Source organism: Lissotriton helveticus, chromosome 1_1 (assembly GCF_964261635.1).
Source record: "Lissotriton helveticus chromosome 1_1, aLisHel1.1, whole genome shotgun sequence".
Taxonomy (NCBI): Eukaryota; Metazoa; Chordata; class Amphibia; order Caudata; family Salamandridae; genus Lissotriton; species Lissotriton helveticus.
In genome coordinates this window covers 84,323,948-84,345,891 of record NC_136057.1, presented here as the reverse complement: position 1 = coordinate 84,345,891, position 21,944 = coordinate 84,323,948, and the positions used below count along the sequence as shown (strand labels likewise).

The following is a 21,944-nucleotide window of genomic DNA, read 5'->3' as shown; positions in this document are numbered from 1 at the left end:
TTCCAGATTTATTGATCCCTAAGTTACTACGACTAGTGGAACAAGTCGCTGAGTGTGGAGAGATGCCCCCCACTATGCGTGAAGCGACTATCATAACTCTATTGAAGCCAGGTAAACCTCCGGGAGACTGTGCGTCCTATCGTCCGTTGTCCCTTCTCAACGTCGACGCAAAGATCTTTGCGAAAATTATCGCTAATTGCCTCAGCCCCATGATTCCCACTCTTATGGCACCCGAACAGGCGGGATTTGTACCTTGACGCACCTTGACTTATAACTTACGCACCGTCTTTGCAGCATTCCTACACACGCGTCAGGAAATACCAGCGGTAGCGGTCTTCCTCGACATGGAAAAGGCGTTCGATTCCGTCGAGTGGCCCTTCCTGAGGATGGTTCTGCAGTGTATGGGAGTGGGCGATCTCTTTATTCAGCTACTGAACACATTATATTCCAAACCCACAGCAAGAGTTAGAATAGGTTCAGTTACGATTGAACCATTCCCTATAAGCAGAGGCACCAGGCAGGGTTGCCCGCTGCCCCCTCTCCTATATGCCCTTGTCGCGGAACCACTCGCTTGTGCACTGAGAGAGTACCATGGACATCGCTGCATTTGTTTCCCCGGGTATAATTTAATTGTGTCAACGTACGCAGACGACACCCTGCTTTACGTGAGAAAGCCGGAAGACAATCTCCTAGAGTGCTGAGAGAGGTGGTCTTGTAAAGCTCACTCTCTGGTATTAAAGTAAATTGGAGCAAAATGGTAATGTTCCCGTGACCACCTGGACTTGCTTCAGAACGGTCGCTCCACCACGCTCCTCCTCATTAGCAGCTAAAACGCTCCCTGGTATCGTTTCTTGTGTGTTTTCTACAGCACTGTTGTTACCATTGCATTGTAGCGCTTTTCACGCATAGCGCCGCTGTTACTATTTGGCATAATTAGCGCGACCTCGCTCAGGCTGTTGGGATCATTTTTCTTGTGTCTGTGCATTTGTTTGATTCTACTGCTCACTCGACGCATTTGTGTTTTTGCTGACCCTGTCTGCCTTTCCCTTTGACCCTCCATTTTGTTGTTAGTATCCCCTGGCCCGCCCCTCATCCACACTACCGCCTCCCTGCAGCCCCTCCCACCCACGTTCACCGAGCCTTCCTCTCCCCCGGCCAAACTGTGACCACCTGGACTTGCTTCAGAACGGTCGCTCCACCACGCTCCTCCTCATTAGCAGCTGAAACGCTCCCTGGTATCGTTTCTTGTGTGTTTTCTACAGCACTGTTGTTACCATTGCATTGTAGCGCTTTTCACGCATAGCGCCGCTGTTACTATTTGGCATAATTAGCGCGACCTCGCTCAGGCTGTTGGGATCATTTTTCTTGTGTCTGTGCATTTGTTTGATTCTACTGCTCACTCAACGCATTTGTGTTTTTGCTGACCCTGTCTGCCTTTCCCTTTGACCCTCCATTTTGTTGTTGGTATCCCCTGGCCCGCCCCTCATCCACACTACCGCCTCCCTGCTGCCCCTCCCACGCTCCGCCCCCTCCACTGTCCATTTATGTCAGATGTCCACACGCGCAGCGTCCACGCGCTACGGCCGCGCCGAAGGTGCGCCAAAGGTAAGCCCGTCTACGCCCGTCCGCGCCTGGCCCGCGCCCAGCGCTAGACCCCCTGGCCCCCGTCCCTACCACCCCTCCCGCATTACCTACGATGCCACCTCCCTCCTAGCCCTTAACCCCGGCCGACTCCCCAACTGCGCCCAAGTCGCTCCTGGACACACCCATGGACCCTTCTCCTGCAACTCCTGCAAGTTCGACGGCACCAAGTACAACTCCTCATCCACGAACACACAACAGATATCTGACGCCAACCACCTAAAATGCATCCTGCTCAACACCCGCTCAGTCCACAGACACGCCATCGACCTCTGGAATCTTCTCGACACCATCTCTCCCGACGTCGCCTTCCTTACAGAAACATGGATGAACGCCTCATCAGCCCCAGACATCACCATTGCCATCCCGGAAGGATACAAGATCATCCGTAAGGACCGCACCGACCAAACAGGAGGAGGCATCGCTATCGTCCATAAGAACTCCATCCGCATCTCAACCAGCTCAGATGTCAACCTTGCTAGCGCCGAACACCTTCACTTCCAGATCCACACCGACCCCAAGACCACAATCAGAGGCACACTCCTCTACCGACCTCCAGGACCCCGTGCACAATTCAGCGACGTTATCACTGACTTTATCACCCCACACGCCCTCCCCTCCGAGGAATACATTCTACTGGGAGACCTCAACTTTCACCTGGAAAAGAGCAATGACAGCAACGCCACCTCCCTTCTGGACAATCTCGCCAACCTCGGACTCAAACAACTTGTCACTACGCCCACCCACATCGCAGGTCACACACTCGACCCCATCTTCACCTCCAGCAAACATGTCTCCTTCAGTCACACCACTACTCTCCATTGGACGGACCACAGCTGCGTACACTTTATCTACAATAAAACCACAACTCACAACCATTCTCAACCCACTCTGCGAAGAAACTGGAACAAAATCACCATCGACCAGATCTCCTCATCGCTTCTTCGAAAACCCCCTGCCCACTCCTCAAACCCCAACCAAGCAGCCATTAACCTCACCCAATGGCTATCCAACAGCGCCGACATCCTAGCACCGCTGAAAAAACGTCAAATCAAACTAGGCAGCAAAAACGCCTCCTGGTTCAACGATGATCTTAAGAAATCGAAGAAACTCTGTCGCTCCCTCAAGAAGGCCTGGAAAAAAGACCCAAACACCTGCACCAGGGACGCCTTCAAAAACGCCACCCGCATACACCACCAACTAATCCGATCTGCCAAGAAAGCCGCATTCAAAGACCGACTAGACAACAACGCCCACAACAGCAAGGAATTATTCAACATCGTCAAAGAATTTACCAACCCCTCAGCCAACTCCAATGATATCACCCCCTCTCAAGCCCTCTGCGACTCCCTAGCTTCATTCTTCCACAACAAAATCGCAGACATCCACAACAGCTTCGACAACCGACCCGGAGACCAACCCACCCAACCTTCTGCAGGACCTTCACCCCCCTTGAACATCCTTAATGACTGGAACCCAATCTCCACTGAGGACACCATCCACCTGATGAACTCCATCCACTCAGGATCCCCCACAGACCCCTGCCCTCACCACATCTTCAACAAAGCAGACTCCATCATTGCACCACACCTCCGTGACGTCATCAACTGCTCACTCAGCTCCGCCACCTTCCCGGAAAGCTGGAAACACGCAGAACTTAGCGCCCTTCTGAAAAAACCCACAGCGGACCCCACCGAACTCAAAAACTACCACCCCATCTCGCTCCTTCCATTCCCGGCCAAAGTCATCGAGAAAGCCGTCAACAACCAGCTTGCCGCCTTCCTCGAAAGCAACAAATCCCTCGACTCCTCACAGTCCGGCTTCCGAGCCAAACACAGCACAGAGACCGCCCTCATCGCAGCAACAGACGACATTCGAACTCTACTGGACAATGGAGACACAGTCGCCCTCATCCTCCTCGACCTCTCCGCAGCCTTCGACACAGTCTGCCATAGCACCCTTCTACAGCGCCTCAGAAACATCGGAATCCAAGGAAAAGCACTGAAATGGATCACCTCGTTCCTCACCGGAAGAACCCAGAGAGTCCGCCTCCCACCATTCAACTCAGAGGCCACTGAAGTCATCTGCGGCGTACCCCAAGGGTCCTCACTCAGTCCCACCCTCTTCAACGTATACATGAGCCCCCTCGCGACCATCGCACACCAGCACAACCTCAACATCATCTCCTACGCGGATGACACTCAACTGATCCTATCACTCACCAAAGACCCTAACACCGCCAAAACCAACCTACATGAAGGAATGAAAGAAGTAGCCGAGTGGATGAAGCACAGCCGTCTGAAATTGAACTCAGACAAAACAGAAGCCCTTATCTTAGGTACCTCCCCCTCCACTTGGGATGACTCTTGGTGGCCAGAGGCCCTTGGAAAAGCACCCATCCCAACGGACCACGCACGGAACCTAGGCGTCATCCTGGACTCCTCACTCTCTATGAACAGACAAGTCAACGCCGTTTCATCATCATGCTTCAACATCCTTCGCATGCTCAAAAAAACATTTCGCTGGATTCCCACCGAAACCAGAAAAACAGTCACCCATGCACTGGTTACAAGCCGCCTGGACTACGGAAACACCCTATACGCCGGTTTCACCGCAAAACTCCAGAAAAAACTCCAACGCATCCAGAACGCATCAGCCAGACTCATACTAGACATCCCGCGTAAAGACCACATCTCTAGTCACCTGAAAAACCTCCACTGGCTCCCCGTCAATAAGAGGATTACTTTCCGCCTCCTAACCCACGCACACAAAGCACTTTACGAACTTGGACCTGAATGCCTCAACACACGACTTTCCTTCTACACCCCCTCTCGCCAGCTACGATCTTCCAACCAAGCCCTTGCCACCGTACCTCACATCAATAAAACCACCATGGGAGGTAGATCCTTCTCCTACCTCGCAGCTAAAACCTGGAACTCACTCCCCACTCACCTTCATCTCACTCAGAACCACCTAGCATTCAGAAAGCAACTTAAAACTTGGATATTTGACATGTAATTCCCCACCCTTCTTCAAGCGCCCTGAGACCCTCCGGGTATGTAGCGCGCTATACAAATCTCTTGACTTGACTTGACTTGACTCTTACCCCGGCCATAAAAAGAGTAGATTCGGAGTACCCTATACAGTGGACCACTGAATCTGCCAGATACCTAGGGATACAGCTGCACACCGACTCCGAAGTGGTCCTTAGAGAAAATTATGGAGTAGCGATCTTCAAGTTAGAGAACGACTTGGAAAAATGTATGAACCTCCCTCTCTCTCATGGGTCGCATCTCGATATTAAAAATGACGGTACTTCCTCGTTTCCTGTTCCTATTTAGCAACATACCGATGGTATTGTCCAGCGTATTTTTCAAACAGCTATATGCTCTGGTATTGCGTCTGGTATGGGCTGGTAAGCAGCCTAGGGTTGCATGGGACATTCTGATACGGCAGTATGAGGACGGAGAACTGCGAGCTCCCGATCTCAAACTATATTACCGAGCTGCCCAGGGTGCTCACGCATATGGGTGGGTACACGAACCGGACAGTGCTTCGCATATCCGTATTGAAAAAATAGTGGCAGACCCGACACCGTTACCAGCTCTACTTGCCCATCCCCGTGATAGACGTACGGGTCTATTAGACTCGCTTAATGTAGTCACACATGCCTGGCACCATCTCATGGATGCACAAGCCTGTTCGCTATTGTATGCTCCAGAAGCCAGAATTGACTGGTGTTCATGGCTCGGGCCATGTAAGGACCGCGGAGTGCTGTCGGCGCTTGCAAAGTTAGATATCCATAAGATGGGTGATTTATTCCAAAATGGAGTGCTCAGGCGATGGGAAGGCGTGGATAGTGGTGACGGACAAGGCAATACCATGCTCAATAGGTTCCAATTCCATAGAGTGAGACAGGCGCTCAGAGACCTGCTGGGGGAGGACATGGCGGAACCCCCGACTGTGACAGTATACGACTATGTAGTACAGGCTAAATCACCTGCGGGGCTCATCTCACGGCTCTACCATGATACTCTAGCTGAAAAGATGACGCACTACGCCAAGCCCAGGTTGGCTTGGCAGACTGATATAGAACAAGAGATTACGGAGGAAATATGGAAGTACTGCTGTGCAAATACCAGGAAGGTATCACTGAATGGCCGGCACCGTTTATTACATTTTAAATATTTAAATCGTGTGTATTATTCCCCTGAACGGCTATGCCGATATGGTTTGCGTGAATCGGCCAATTACGAACGCTGCTCGGCCCAGTCAGCGGATTTTTTGCACCTTGCCTGGCTCTGCCCTAGGGTCGCTGGCTTTTGGCAAGCAGTATTCGACAAAGTGAATGAGATTTGTGGCTTGTCGCTATCCCCCACCCCGTTACTAGCACTGCTAGGCTACTCTAAAGACATAACTCCTGAGCATCGCAGATTGGTCGATCTGGCTATGTTGGTGGCTAAGCGCTGCCCTTGCTTGGATGAGAGGACCGACGCCTACACTCTTCAGGTGGCCCCGAGATATGCTGTATTGCTGCACGCAGTCAGGACTATATAGCGAGCTTTTACCTCCTCTAAATCACCCTAAGAATTATTGGTCCCTATATATGGAGAGGAGATCGGTGGAGGGGATGTAGACTCTGGGAGCACTGGGTCTGACTTAGAGACGATACGAGGACCAGAGAGGTCGGACCTTGAAACGTGAAGTGCATATCCTGATGCTGCTCCATTGTTTATGCTTTACCTTTGTTACTGTGTGATGAGATGAGTCGGAACCCGATGCAACTGCTCGTATAACAATGTGAAAGTTTTGAGGAGCAGTGTGCACTCTTTGGAAGTCCTATGCAAAATGGGACGATATTGCTGTCTTTCGGTCTCTTGCTGTTTAATTGTGATTATTGTGATTTTAAATATGCCAATAAATACAATAATAAAAAATAAAAATAAAAAGTATGGATGGACCACGAGCTGCACGTGACGGCGCGCGTGACATTGCCGCAGTGTAAGGTTGTGTAGGTGCACTTGCAGCAGCACAGAGATCACGGTGACAACCTAGCGTCGTAGTATGTGTGTGGGCCAATGTGGGGTCCCTCAGGAGCCGTCAATCTTGTGGCGCGCAGAAGCGCAGCCAATGAGGGCCCTGAGCCCGCCCCCGCGGTGCCATATAACGCTGGGGGTCACGTCACGCGCTCTTTCGGCACGCTCGCGAGGTTTGGAGGGTCTTGGTCAGTGTTTGGTCATCGACTCCTCTCTGCCCTCGACGGCCGCGGGCACCTGGACTGGAGCCCCGAGGGAGGCCGCGGGGTCACTGCCGCCCCACTGGGGCCACCACAGCCAGCCGGGGCCCCTGAGGCCGCGCAGGCTCCTCTCCTCGGCACCTCGGGTGAGTGACCCTGGCCCCCTCCGCGGCCTCAGACCCCCGGCTCCTTCTATGAGGCCTCCATAGGCCGAGGCAGCGGCGAGAAAGGCGATAATTGTTCTCTCTCGCTCTCTTTCTCGTGTGTTTTCAAAGAATGATGGCGCCTTCTTGAAATGATTTGTGAAACTGTAAATGCCCATTCCTCACAGATATGATAGTTGTTTTCAGTATTTCCAGGATGCGTTTTTACCGTTTTGTTCAGCCAGATTATAATTAATTTGAGATGCATTAATCATCCTGCTTTAGTTTTGTCGCTTACCCTCGTGGGCGCCCGGACGCTGATGCTTTGTTTTCTTTCTCTTCTAGGCCGCTCCAGTACCCGGCTCCAGTCTGTTCATTCTTGATGCTGTCAGCCCACTGCAGGTAAGAGAAGCCCCCCTCCCTCTAGCGCTCCCTTCAAAGTGTCCTGGTTTCAACCCGCTGCCCTCTGCAGCCTTGGACCCTGGGGCGGGGCTGCCTGATGGGGTCTGTGTTTGATCTGAAGTCGGGCTTGAAGGGGCAGCTTCTTTTAAATTCAAGCAGAAATTCACAACTCTGACCACTCAATTAAGTCACAGCGCCGCTGGCAACAGCACCAGAATATGAGATAATGACAGCGGGTTTCATTTATTAATGTCAGAGATATAAAAGAGCAAGTTGTGATGCACACCACTTTCGCTCATGCTGCCAGCTCCACAAGTCTATTCTTTGCTGCCAGACAGTGACTCTGAAAGTCAAACATCCCTCACATCGGACCCTGAGTCACCTATTCCTCCAACTGGCTCCCCTACTTATCCCACTACCTACCCCATATACTTGCTCACTCCCCTAAAACTCACTCATCCCACTCACACACCTAGCTATCACTCATCTATCCAGCCCACTCAGTAAGTCACTCACATTCTTCATTTTCCCACTCACACAGAACACTTTGCAGCTCACTCCACATGCCTAGACTCTAGCACGCTCCTTCTCATCTGTGATCAAAGTAAGTTCATGCCCGTTCCGCCTCTGTGCAGCATTTCAAAGTCAGATCTGACTTTGAGTAAGGGAAGCGTTTGTCATCTTGAATAAATCCACGGGCCGGGCTGGGGCCTAACCAAGCTTTAATTGCTTTTAATTCTGGCCCGGTCGTGAAGCCCCCAGAGACAGTGCCAGGCCAGTTAATTAATTGATCCTCACCACTCACCTGTGGGCGCCAGGTGGCAGCCAGCATACATGGCCCGGGGCAGGCTACAAATAGTTTAATAAATGACGGGGTCCGGGCCTCTCTCCAGGCTCAGCTCCAGCCTCTCGTCGTCTCACTCTCTGGCCTCCTCTGCCTCGCAATCAAGCGCCCTTTTTTTGCGGGACCCCAATGCGATTGCGCATGAGCACCCCTAACCAGGCCCACTGACTTCAGACGCCCACCCTAAGGGTCAATGACGTGCCGCGCAGACGTAAGGCGGAGACTGAAGACTCCGTGCATGGTGCTGTGCAGTCAGTGTCACCACCCAGTGGATTTTTTAATAAATATACATTTTAGTGCTAGCAGTGCTGGACACGGACGGACGGTGCGTGCAGCACCACCAGGTAGAAGCTGCATTTTATGCAGAGAGGTGTGTGCGTGTTTTCTGCTCGGTGACGCCAGGGTCCAAATCGGCCCCCAGGAACAAAACCGGCCCCCTGCCACAAAAACCGGCCCCCACCCCATCCAGCCGACCGGGGGATTGCCCGGTGCCCGTAATTGCCAGTCCGGGCCTGGTCGTATTAGGGGATAAAACTACTGGGGGAAAAAACTGCATATTTAATGTCATTGTAAAAAAAAAAAAAATTCTCCCAAAAACTGTTTTAACTTGACCAAGAATTTGATACTTTTATTTAGTTTAACTCTTAACCCTTAAAGAATAATTGTCTTTACTTTAGTGACGGCTCCATATTTCAGCACAGTAATGGGGTGTTAGCCTGCAGTGCTGGTGCATGTTACACAACATGGATGTCTCTTTCCAGCTTCCCACAGATCATGTATGACCTCCTTTGGGCCTCCTTTCAAGAGTGATCTGCTCCTGGGACAGTGAGGCGCCCGAACTTTGTGCCGGATTCTCATTAGCACACGTGGTGTCATTTCTCGTGTTTTTATTCTTGACTGATTTGTGTAACATTCTTTTGTACGTGTTTGATCCATGAACCCTCTGTTTCTCCCCATTTCACTGCATGTGTCGGTGTCTGTCACATGTGAACTGCATGTATGGTATTGTTTATAGACACAAGTTCCTGCTGTCTCACCTGGACGCCTTTGCAGGCTTGCTGCAGTCCCATGTTTGTTCTGCAGAGGTTGAATGTGAAGGCGATACTGTATATAAGTGACTTCCATCCATGTTAGGAATGAAGACGACAGCTTTATTTGTGTCCTGTTTACGAAGCATCAGTCGTGCTGAGGCTGTAAAGTGTGAGCGGTTGTGTGATTCCCACGCCCATGACCACATCCTTGAGTCTCTCACTACCACCAGGCAGAAGTGCCCCTCATCTCTCCAATCATAAGTTATTGCTAAACAAGTGCCCCCTCCCATGAGTTCGGTGCCCCCTCCACAGGTCCGCGCCCAGTGCGGCTGCACCTGTCGCACAGCCCTAAAGCTTGCTTTTTTTCACTCCAGATGTGGGTACACAAACGCCCACCTACATTTATTCTGTCCTCCAAAAAGACCTCCATGATCCTGTAGGCAGAACCGGGCAGGGGCAGGTTGTTTTACTCCTTATTTCCCCCGGTGCCGGGTACAGCTTGAGAAGGTATGGAAAGAAGGCAAGTTACTGTAGATTTAGCACAGGGGCCTACGAAGCGCGGGCCACGAATATGAGCGGTTCAGTCAGGGAGTAACTGCAGCACAGCACTACAGGCTCTGTGGGCAAACTGGTAGCTGCTGCAGGCTCTGTGGGCAGGCTGGTAGGTGGTGCAGGCTCTGTGGGCAGGCTGGTACGGTGGGGCAGGCTCTGTGGGCAGGCTGGTAGCTGCTGCTGGCTCTGTGGGCAGGCTGGTAGCTGCTGCTGGCTCTGTGGGCGGGCTGGTAGCTGCTGGAGGCTCTGTGGGCAGGCTGGTAGCTGCTGCTGGCTCTGTGGGCAGGCTGGTAGCTGCTGCTGGCTCTGTGGGCAGGCTGGTAGGTGGTGCAGGCTCTGTGGGCAGGCTGGTACGGTGGGGCAGGCTCTGTGGGCAGGCTGGTACGGTGGGGCAGGCTCTGTGGGCAGGCTGGTAGCTGCTGCGGGCTCTTTTGGCAGGCTGGTAGCTGCTGCGGGCTCTGTGGGCTGGCTGGTAGGTGGTGCAGGCTCTGTGGGCAGGCTGGTAGGTGGTGCAGGCTCTGTGGGCAGGCTGGTACGGTGGGGCAGGCTCTGTGGGCAGGCTGGTAGCTGCTGCTGGCTCTGTGGGCAGGCTGGTAGCTGCTGCTGGCTCTGTGGGCGGGCTGGTAGCTGCTGGAGGCTCTGTGGGCAGGCTGGTAGTTGCTGCAGGCTCTGTGGGCAGGCTGGTAGGTGCTGCAGGCTCTGTGGGCAGGCTGGTAGCTGCTGCAGGCTCTGTGGGCAGGCTGGTAGCTGCTGGAGGCTCTGTGGGCAGGCTGGTAGTTGCTGCAGGCTCTGTGGGCAGGCTGGTAGGTGCTGCAGGCTCTGTGGGCAGGCTGGTAGCTGCTGCTGGCTCTGTGGGCAGGCTGGTAGCTGCTGGAGGCTCTGTGGGCAGGCTGGTAGTTGCTGCAGGCTCTGTGGGCAGGCTGGTAGTTGCTGCAGGCTCTGTGGGCAGGCTGGTAGGTGCTGCAGGCTCTGTGGGCAGGCTGGTAGCTGCTGCGGGCTCGTTTGGCAGGCTGGTAGGTGCTGCAGGCTCTGTGGGCAGGCTGGTAGCTGCTGGAGGCTCTGTGGGCAGGCTGGTAGCTGCTGCTGGCTCTGTGGGCAGGCTGGTAGCTGCTGGAGGCAGGCTGGTAGTTGCTGCAGGCTCTGTGGGCAGGCTGGTAGTTGCTGCAGGCTCTGTGGGCAGGCTGGTAGTTGCTGCAGGCTCTGTGGGCAGGCTGGTAGCTGCTGCGGGCTCGTTTGGCAGGCTGGTAGGTGCTGCAGGCTCTGGGCAGGCTGGTAGCTGCTGGAGGCTCTGTGGGCAGGCTGGTAGCTGCTGCTGGCTCTGTGGGCAGGCTGGTAGCTGCTGCTGGCTCTGTGGGCAGGCTGGTAGCTGCTGGAGGCTCTGTGGGCAGGCTGGTAGCTGCTGGAGGCTCTGTGGGCAGGCTGGTAGCTGCTGCTGGCTCTGTGGGCAGGCTGGTAGCTGCTGGAGGCAGGCTGGTAGTTGCTGCAGGCTCTGTGGGCAGGCTGGTAGTTGCTGCAGGCTCTGTGGGCAGGCTGGTAGGTGCTGCAGGCTCTGTGGGCAGGCTGGTAGCTGCTGCGGGCTCGTTTGGCAGGCTGGTAGGTGCTGCAGGCTCTGTGGGCAGGCTGGTAGCTGCTGGAGGCTCTGTGGGCAGGCTGGTAGCTGCTGCTGGCTCTGTGGGCAGGCTGGTAGCTGCTGCTGGCTCTGTCAGGCTGGTAGCTGCTGCTGGCTCTGTGGGCAGGCTGGTAGCTGCTGCAGGCTCTGTGGGCAGGCTGGTAGCTGCTGCTGGCTCTGTGGGCGGGCTGGTAGCTGCTGCTGGCTCTGTGGGCAGGCTGGTAGCTGCTGCTGGCTCTGTGGGCGGGCTGTTAGCTGCTGCGGGCTCTGTGGGCGGGCTGGTAGCTGCTGCGGGCTCTGTGGGTAGGCTGTTAGCTGCTGCAGGCTCTGTGGGCAGGCTGGTAGCTGCTGCTGGCTCTGTGGGCAGGCTGGTAGCTGCTGCTGGCTCTGTGGGCAGGCTGGTAGCTGCTACAGGCTTAACAAAAGATCGCGCTCCATGTTCCTGGAAAGATTTGGAGCCGATGTCTTGGCGCATCTTCACGGTTCCCCCTTGGGTGCCCGGTGCAGGGATCTGTTGTAGATGGAGTGGACTGCAGTTCAAGGGGCCGATGGATGACTTTGCTTTTAGTGAATCATTTTTGTCTGTTTATCAGACCTCAAAGTCTCAGACATCCACGTGAAGGTAAGAAGTGCTCTGGTGTCCTATAGATACAGTTTGCACTTGGAAGCATCTCTCACGGCCTTGAGATTGAGGTCTCAGCGTTTCAGATGGAAGATTAAGTGTTCAACCTCTTTAGGGACCATGGCCCTATACCTTCTTAAACAAAAGTGATTCTTCTAAGAAAACTGTACATTGTTAAGACTCTATTTGAAAAAAGAGAGAAACAAAGTTATTAACCGGTGTGTTGTGTTTTAAATTTGCTCCCTTATTGGCTGTTTCGATGCTAGACACCAGCCAATCAGGACATGTTATTTGAAGCTCATCATTAGTTAAGTTTTGCTTTAAAAGGTGTTTCCTGTTCATTCCCTGGTGATTTTGTTGGTGTTGAGCATGGAGGGACAACGGACTTCAAAGTGTAGGCATTCGGAGGCTGGTTCTTCAGGAGAGAACGGAAGGTGCTGGAGCAGCCGCAGACACTTGGCCTTTTTTGCAGGTCCGGGATCTGAGCATCCCAGGTCATTGCACAGCTCAGAAATTCATCGCGCCCTGAATAATGCTGCGGCCAAGTATTTATATATATATCATATAATGACTGTCGGAAATGTTTGTGCAACAAGGTATTGCTCATTAAGCGGCAAGAAATAGGCCTCTTCATGCTCAGTCAATGAGAAAATAAATACACACTAGGGGGCCGATTAGGATGTCAGTCCGACTGCTGCATTATGATGCCGGGGTCGGAGGCAGGGGGCGGAGGGACATATCGCTGCCTATCCGACGGGCTGAAAGAGCCCATTGGGGCAGCGGTCCGAAAGTAATCCTCTACAAAACCACAATGGAGAAATGGATGTTGACGATCGCCTCATGGGTGGCCGCATCCAAATTCGTCAGATGGATCCGCCAACTACTAGTCGGTCGGTTTTCATTCTGACACGATGCCGGTCTGACACTCGTCCGACCGGCATCGTAATTAGGGCCTAGCCTTTTACTCCTTTTAGAAGGGTCTGTTTCCTTAAAAACAGCTAAACATAACATAATGCAAAAAATAATGGTGTCCTGCACGTGATTAGTAACGATGCAGTGATCATGGAGGTGATGGGATATAATAGAAAAACATGTGACAAACAAAAAAGAGCTTCTTATTAACTGATACGGAGTAAGGGCCTGATTATGAGTTTGGCGGATGGGATACGCTTTACAAACGTGACGATATCCCGTCCGCTGTGTTACAAGTTTATGGGATTTGATGGAATTGTAATTTTGCGTCTATTTGTGACGGAGTAAACCTGTCCGACAAACTCGTAATCAGGCTCTAGATGTACAGTCAGTCAACGCAGTTCTATAATATGTCGGTGTAGGAAAGTGCCCCTTTTTGCCTGATTACCCCCCCACCTTTTGCCTGACCTCTTATGCAACCTGTCTTGATGTGCCCTGAGTTCCTGCCAATCAGGTTCCCAGTGCTTGTGTTTTTTTCCCCAAGAATGTCCTTTAATACCCACAATTGGCACATCCCTGGCCACAGGTAAGCCCTTGTAAAAGGTACCATGGGTACCAAGGGGCACTGTGACTATGTGTAGGAAGCTGTACAAAAGGGGGTGGTGATGGACGGAGCATCTGAACTAATCAAACACTCACACCCAGTCAAAAGATCTGGGTTTGATCCATCACCGTTCTTTAGCCCACTTTGCCACCCCAGTTCAGACATGGCCATATGCAAATCAGTCTGACCCTGTGCCTCATGGGAACAGTCCAGCCCGAACTACCAAGCCATGCCTTCCCTGGACCGAAAACCAGCTTCCTAGGACCGGTTTCTGGCATTGCAGCCGTCTTCAGCCAGGCTTGCTTGAATCCAGTGGCAAAGTGAGCAAGGGACACACGTCTGAGCATACCCTGCCACACTTATGGCGGCCAAAGCGGTACAAAAGGGGGTGGTGATGGACGGAGCATCTGAACCAATCAAACACTCACACCCAGTCAAAAGATCTGGGTTTGATCCATCACCGTTCTTTAGCCCTACTCTGCCACCCCAGTTCAGACATGGCCATATGCAAATCTGTCTGACCCTGTGCCTCATGGGAACAGTCCAGCCTGAGCTGCCAAGCCATGCCTTCCCTGGACCGGAAACAAGCTTCCGAGGACGGCTTGCTTGAATCCAGTGGCAAAGTGAGCAAGGGACTCACGTCTGAGCATACCCTGCCACACTTATGGCAGCCAAAGCGGTAGAAAAGGAGGTGGTGATGGACGGAGCATCTGAACCAATCAAACACTCACACCCAGTCAAAAGATCTGGGTTTGATCCATCACCGTTCTTTAGCCCACTCTGCCACCCCAGTTCAGACATGGCTATATGCAAATCAGTCTGACCCTGTGCCTCATAGGAACAGTCCAGTAGGAAGCTGGCACTGTATATACTATACCAAAATGAGGTATAACGTGCACAGAATCCAGTGGAACTCTCTGTAAAAAGTAAGACTCTGGTGGGTCAGATCTCAGGTTCCTAGCTCCTACAATGTTTGCTGGATGTTGGTGGGGCTTAAAGGACAATTTTAATTAACTGAATACAATGAGCACAACTTCCAACTTTTAATATATCAAAGCTTTTTAGTACCTGACCTGGGCCTGAATTAAAGTTTGCCAAATGACACTCCACCTCCTCCAGGTCACGCCTCCATCTCCCCTGCACCCCTGGCTCCAATAGTAGAAACCTTAGATCGAGGTCTCGAAGGTGTAGGGGCCATCGGTCTATGTGCCTCCGACTGACTGCCCTATGGTCCAACGTACTTTCCTTTCTGTCTTTTACCATCAGTGAAAACCTAGCGGTACTAAACAGGAAAAAAGAAAAATGATTCCACAACTCTCAGGGGTGGGGGCCATTAGTCTATTTTTCAGTAACAAACTCCCAGTTTGGAAGCACAGATGTTTGGCACATGATGTCTAAACGACGGTGCACGAAATGCAGTGTCTTCAGAGAAACAGCAGTGACCATGGCTCCTCTGACGGTACAGAGATCACCACTGCGCTGGCAGTGATGTCTAAATGTAGCCGGTGGTGGATGTAATATCCTCCCTGACACTAATGGACGGTGAGACGTCCGCCATACTTTAGATCAGGCAGTTATTGTAGTAATGTGAATGCAGACGAAGGCAGTGGAATACAGGGCCAGAGGCTAGAGATACAGTCTGCAAGGGACTGGAGGGGAAGCTCTATTTTGGGGGGTTTAAGTTGACAGTTACTGCGTTGTCATGTAATGTTCTGTGAAGCGGTGCATCTTCAGTTTTTCCAAAATTGGTTTAGGGATGGGCAGTCCTAGTGGAGACAAGGATGTTGTTCTAGGGTGTATAAATAGAAGAGGACAGTTGCTTTAGCTGTGCAGTCTTTTGCATACAGTCTGATGGTTTCTTGGCTGAGAATGTCCTGAGTTCCACTGGAGGTGGTGAACCTTTCAGCCCCATACCCAGGTGTGCTGTAGTGATGACCCTAAACGATGCAACTGGATGTTTATGGGGACCCCATTGATTTCGATCAAGTTGAGGGTGATGGGTAATATTTCTTTTGACCCTTGGTAGGTCCTGCCGATATGTGTAGGATACCCTCATGCGGCACTAGCATGAAGTATGGGAGGCCATCAAGGAGAGCACTGCAGCGTGCACAACCACCACCCAGATGAACTTGGACAACGGCTTGAACAACTGTTTTGAAATAGCTCAGGGAGAGTGGTTTATCTTTCTTCAGTAGAGGGCGATGGTACCAGGCTTTCCTTGCTTTCTTAGCAGTGTGTTCCTTGAGGGTGAGGTTGGTTTTCAGGGAGAGTGGTTTATCTTTCTTTAGTAGAGGGCGATGGTACCAGGGTTTCCTTGCTTTCTTAGCAGTGTGTTCCTTGAGGGTGAGGTTGGTTTTCAGGAGGAGTGGTTTATCTTTCTTCAGTAGAGGGCGATGGTACCAGGCTTTCCTTGCTTTCTTAGCAGTGTGTTCCTTGAGGGTGAGGTTGGTTTTCAGGGAGAGTGGTTTATCTTTCTTCAGTAGAGGGAGATGGTACCAGGCTTTCCTTGCTTTCTTAGCAGTGTGTTCCTTGAGGGTGAGGTTGGTTTTCAGGGAGAGCGGTTTATCTTTCTTTAGTAGAGGGCGATGGAACCAGGCTTTCCTTGCTTTCTTAGCAGTGTGTTTCTTGAGGGTGAGGTTGGTTTTCAGGGGGAGTGGTTTATCTTTCTTCAGTAGAGGGCGATGTTCCCAGGCTTTCTTTGCTTTCTTAGCAGTGTGTTCTTTGAGGGTGAGGTTGGTTTTCAGGGGGAGTGGTTTATCTTTCTTCAGTAGAGGGCGATGTTCCCAGGCTTTCTTTGCTTTGTTAGCAGTGTGTTTCTTGAGGATGAGGTTGGTTTTCAGGGGGAGTGGTTTATCTTTCTTTAGTAGGGGCGATGGTACCAGGCTTTCTTTGCTTTCTTAGCAGTGTGTTCCTTGAGGGTGAGGTTGGTTTTCAGGGGGAGTGGTTTATCTTTCTTCAGTAGAGGGCGATGGTTGGTACCAGGCTTTCCTTGCTTTCTTAGCAGTGTGTTCCTTGAGGGTGAGGTTGGTTTTCAGGGAGAGTGGTTTCTTTCTTCAGTAGAGGCCGATGGTACCAGGCTTTCTTTGCTTTCTTAGCAGTGTGTTCCTTGAGGGTGAGGTTGGTTTTCAGGGGGAGTGGTTTATCTTTCTTTAGTAGAGGGCGATGGTACCAGGGTTTCCTTGCTTTCTTAGCAGTGTGTTCCTTGAGGGTGAGGTTGGTTTTCAGGGGGAGTGGTTTATCTTTCTTTAGTAGAGGGCGATGGTACCAGGGTTTCCTTGCTTTCTTAGCAGTGTGTTCCTTGAGGGTGAGGTTGGTTTTCAGGGTGCATCTATGTGACCTGGCATTCTGTGAAAGTTGGGTTTACATCAGTTCATATCTCCTGATACAATGGCTTTGTCATGTTCCTGCCCTCCCTCTGGAGTCTCAAGACCCTCCTCTGCCTGACTGGATACGTTGCAGACAGTGTTTGAGGTGTGGGATGGCTGGAGCAGCGGAGCCTTTCAAGTAGAGTTGAGTATCATTGACCTATTGGTGAATCTTGATGCTGTTATAACTAATTAGAGCCCTAAGAAGCTCCATGTCGAGGTTGACGATCACAGGAGGCAAGTGGGGTTCAGCTTCAGGTAAGAACTGGACAAGATCTACATCCAGATTAAACCCCATATTATAACGTACTAGAAAGCCGTATTTAAGTTAAAAGAATACTTTATTAACAATAACAACGACAGCCTTTGTGCCACATCAGCTGTTCAGTCAGAGTCTTTCACATCCAATCTCAACTGACATTCCAACTGTCAATGGAATGTTGGTAAGTACCAAGACATAGCAAGAGCGGGGAAGCAGAGTGAAGTGGAAAGGAATAGGAAGAGGTGGAAAGTTAAAAACATATAATGATTGCTAAACTATACATTACAACACCCCACATAACCTCACTCCTGTTTCTTAGTCTCCCTCTTGTGCCTTGCCTTTCTTCCTGCCTGTGGTTCTATTCTCCCGTCAACATTTTGTTCTTTCTCTCCTTCTTTCATTCCACCCTTCTGCTCAATGTTAACCTTTAGCAGCTCTTTCCTCCTGCCATGTCATCAACGTCTCCTTTTCCTTCATTCTACACCATCCTCCATCATCGCTCCTCTGATAACCCTACCTCACTCTAGCCCTCCCCTCTACTCCATCCTCCATCGCTCCTCTGAAAATCCTACCTCGCTCTACCCCTCCCCTCTACTCTGTCCTCCATCATGGCTCCTCTGATAACCCTACCTCGCTCTAGCCCTCCCCTCTACTCCATCCTCCCATCATCGCTCCTCTGACAACCCTACCTCACTCTAGCCCTCCCCTCTACTCCATCCTCCATCATAGCTCCTCCGATAATCCTTCCTCGCTCTAGCCCTCCCCTCTACTTCATCCTCCATCGCACCTCTGATAACCCTACCTCACTCTAGCCCTCCCCTCTACTCCATCCTCCATCATAGCTCCTCCGATAACCCTACCTCGCTCTAGCCCTCCCCTCTAGTCCATCCTCCTTCGCTCCTCTGATAACCCTACCTCACTCTAGCCCTCCCCTCTACTCCATCTTCGCTCCTCTGATAACCCTACCTCGCTCTAGCCCTCCCCTCTACTCCATCCTCGCTCCTCTGATAACCCTACCTCGCTCTAGCCCTCCCCTCTACTCCATCCTCCATCATCGCTCCTCTGATAACCCTACCTCACTCTAGCCCTCCCCATTACTCCACCTCCATCATCGCTCCTCTGATAACCCTACCCCACTCTAGACCTCCTCTCTACTCCATCCTCCATCATCGCTCCTCTGATAAACCTACCTCGCTCTCGCTCTACTCCATCCTCCATCATCGCTCCTCTGATAACCCTACCTCACTCTAGCCCTCCCCTCTGCTCCATCCTCCATCGCTCCTCTGATACCCCTACCTCGCTCTAGCCCTCCCCTCTACTCCATCCTCCATCATCGCTCCTCTGATAACCCTACCTCACTCTAGCCCTCCCCTCTACTCCATCCTCCATCATCGCTCCTCTGATAACCCTACCTCGCTCTAGCCCTCCCCTCTACTCCCTCCTCCATCATCGTTCCTCTGATAACCCTACCTCGCTCTAGCCCTCCCCTCTACTCCATCCTCCATCATCGCTCCTCTGATAACCCTACCTCGCTCTAGCCCTCCCCTCCCCTCTACTCCATCCTCCATCATCGCTCCTCTGATAACCCTACCTCGCTCTAACCCTCCCCTCTACTCCGTCCTCCATCATCGCTCCTCTGATAACCCTACCTCACTCTAGCCCTCCCCTCTACTCCATCCTCCATCATCGCTCCTCTGATAACCCTACCTCACTCTAGCCGTCCCCTCTGCTCCATCCTCCATCGCTCCTCTGATAACCCTACCTCGCTCTAGCCCTCCCCTCTACTCCATCCTCCATCATCGCTCCTCTGATAACCCTACCTCACTCTAGCCCTCCACTCTACTCCATCCTCCATCATCGCTCCTCTGATAACGCTACCTCGCTCTAGCCCTCCCCTCTACTCCATCTTCCATCATCGCTCCTCTGATAACCCTACCTCGCTCTAGCCCTCCCCTCTACTCCATCCTCCATCATCGCTCCTCTGATAACCCTACCTCGCTCTAGCCCTCCCCTCTACTCCATCCTCGCTCCTCTGATAACCCTACCTCACTCTAGCCCTCCTCTCTACTCCATCCTCCATCGCTCCTCTGATAACCCTACCTCGCTCTAGCCCTCCCCTCTACTCCATCCTCCATCATCGCTCCTCTGATAACCCTACCTCGCTCTAATCCTCCCCTCTACTCCATCCTCCATCATCGCTCCTCTGATAAACCTACCTCGCTCTCGCCCTCCCCTCTACTCCATCCTCCATCATCGCTCCTCTGATAACCCTACCTCACTCTAGCCCTCCCCATTACTCCACCTCCATCATCGCTCCTCTGATAACCCTACCCCACTCTAGACCTCCTCTCTACTCCATCCTCCATCATCGCTCCTCTGATAAACCTACCTCGCTCTCGCTCTACTCCATCCTCCATCATCGCTCCTCTGATAACCCTACCTCACTCTAGCCCTCCCCTCTGCTCCATCCTCCATCGCTCCTCTGATACCCCTACCTCGCTCTAGCCCTCCCCTCTACTCCATCCTCCATCATCGCTCCTCTGATAACCCTACCTCACTCTAGCCCTCCCCTCTACTCCATCCTCCATCATCGCTCCTCTGATAACCCTACCTCGCTCTAGCCCTCCCCTCTACTCCCTCCTCCATCATCGTTCCTCTGATAACCCTACCTCGCTCTAGCCCTCCCCTCTACTCCATCCTCCATCATCGCTCCTCTGATAACCCTACCTCGCTCTAGCCCTCCCCTCCCCTCTACTCCATCCTCCATCATCGCTCCTCTGATAACCCTACCTCGCTCTAACCCTCCCCTCTACTCCGTCCTCCATCATCGCTCCTCTGATAACCCTACCTCACTCTAGCCCTCCCCTCTACTCCATCCTCCATCATCGCTCCTCTGATAACCCTACCTCACTCTAGCCGTCCCCTCTGCTCCATCCTCCATCGCTCCTCTGATAACCCTACCTCGCTCTAGCCCTCCCCTCTACTCCATCCTCCATCATGGCTCCTCTGATAACCCTACCTCGCTCTAGCCCTCCCCTCTACTCCATCCTCCATCATCGCTCCTCTGATAACCCTACCTCACTCTAGCCCTCCACTCTACTCCATCCTCCATCATCGCTCCTCTGATAACGCTACCTCGCTCTAGCCCTCCCCTCTACTCCATCTTCCATCATCGCTCCTCTGATAACCCTACCTCGCTCTAGCCCTCCCCTCTACTCCATCCTCCATCATCGCTCCTCTGATAACCCTACCTCGCTCTAGCCCTCCCCTCTACTCCATCCTCGCTCCTCTGATAACCCTACCTCGCTCTAGCCCTCCTCTCTACTCCATCCTCCATCGCTCCTCTGATAACCCTACCTCGCTCTAGCCCTCCCCTCTACTCCATCCTCCATCATCGCTCCTCTGATAACCCTACCTCGCTCTAACCCTCCCCTCTACTCCATCCTCCATCATCGCTCCTCTGATAACCCTACCTCGCTCTAGCCCTCCCCTCTACTCCATCTTCCATCATCGCTCCTCTGATAACCCTACCTCGCTCTAGCCCTCCCCTCCATCCTCCATCATCGCTCCTCTGATAACCCTACCTCGCTCTAGCCCTCCCCTCTACTCCATCCTCGCTCCTCTGATAACCCTACCTCGCTCTAGCCCTCCTCTCTACTCCATCCTCCATCATCGCTCCTCTGATAACCCTACCTCGCTCTAGCCCTCCCCTCTACTCCATCCTCCATCATCGCTCCTCTGATAACCCTACCTCGCTCTAACCCTCCCCTCTACTCCATCCTCGCTCCTCTGATAACCCTACCTCGCTCTAGCCCTCCTCTCTACTCCATCCTCCATCGCTCCTCTGATAACCCTACCTCGCTCTAGCCCTCCCCTCTACTCCATCCTCCATCATCGCTCCTCTGATAACCCTACCTCGCTCTAACCCTCCCCTCTACTCCATCCTCCATCATCGCTCCTCTGATAACCCTACCTCGCTCTAGCCCTCCCCTCTACTCCATCTTCCATCATCGCTCCTCTGATAACCCTACCTCGCTCTAGCCCTCCCCTCCATCCTCCATCATCGCTCCTCTGATAACCCTACCTCGCTCTAGCCCTCCCCTCTACTCCATCCTCGCTCCTCTGATAACCCTACCTCGCTCTAGCCCTCCTCTCTACTCCATCCTCCATCATCGCTCCTCTGATAACCCTACCTCGCTCTAGCCCTCCCCTCTACTCCATCCTCCATCATCGCTCCTCTGATAACCCTACCTCGCTCTAGCCCTCCCCTCTACTCCATCCTCGCTCCTCTGATAACCCTACCTCGCTCTAGCCCTCCTCTCTACTCCATCCTCCATCATCGCTCCTCTGATAACCCTACCTCGCTCTAGCCCTCCCCTCTACTCCATCCTCCATCATCGCTCCTCTGATAACCCTACCTCGCTCTAGCCCTCCCCTCTACTCCATCCTCGCTCCTCTGATAACCCTACCTCGCTCTAGCCCTCCTCTCTACTCCATCCTCCATCGCTCCTCTGATAACCCTACCTCGCTCTAGCCCTCCCCTCTACTCCATCCTCCATCATCGCTCCTCTGATAACCCTACCTCGCTCTAACCCTCCCCTCTACTCCATCCTCCATCATCGCTCCTCTGATAACCCTACCTCGCTCTAGCCCTCCCCTCTACTCCATCTTCCATCATCGCTCCTCTGATAACCCTACCTCGCTCTAGCCCTCCCCTCCAT

The 21,944-nt window shown here is 52.6% G+C and overlaps 1 long non-coding RNA gene across 1 annotated transcript in view; it reads left to right on the top strand.

Annotated features, from left to right (window-relative positions):
* Window positions 1-6,856: 6,856 nt before the first annotated feature.
* The window catches only part of LOC144767803 (uncharacterized), a 33,181-nt gene continuing 18,093 nt past the window's right edge, over window positions 6,857-21,944 (top strand). Inside the window, exons 1-2 of the long non-coding RNA XR_013598348.1 lie at window positions 6,857-7,023; window positions 7,366-7,422. This is a non-coding gene — a long non-coding RNA (uncharacterized LOC144767803). The remainder of the gene's footprint in view (window positions 7,024-7,365; window positions 7,423-21,944) is intronic.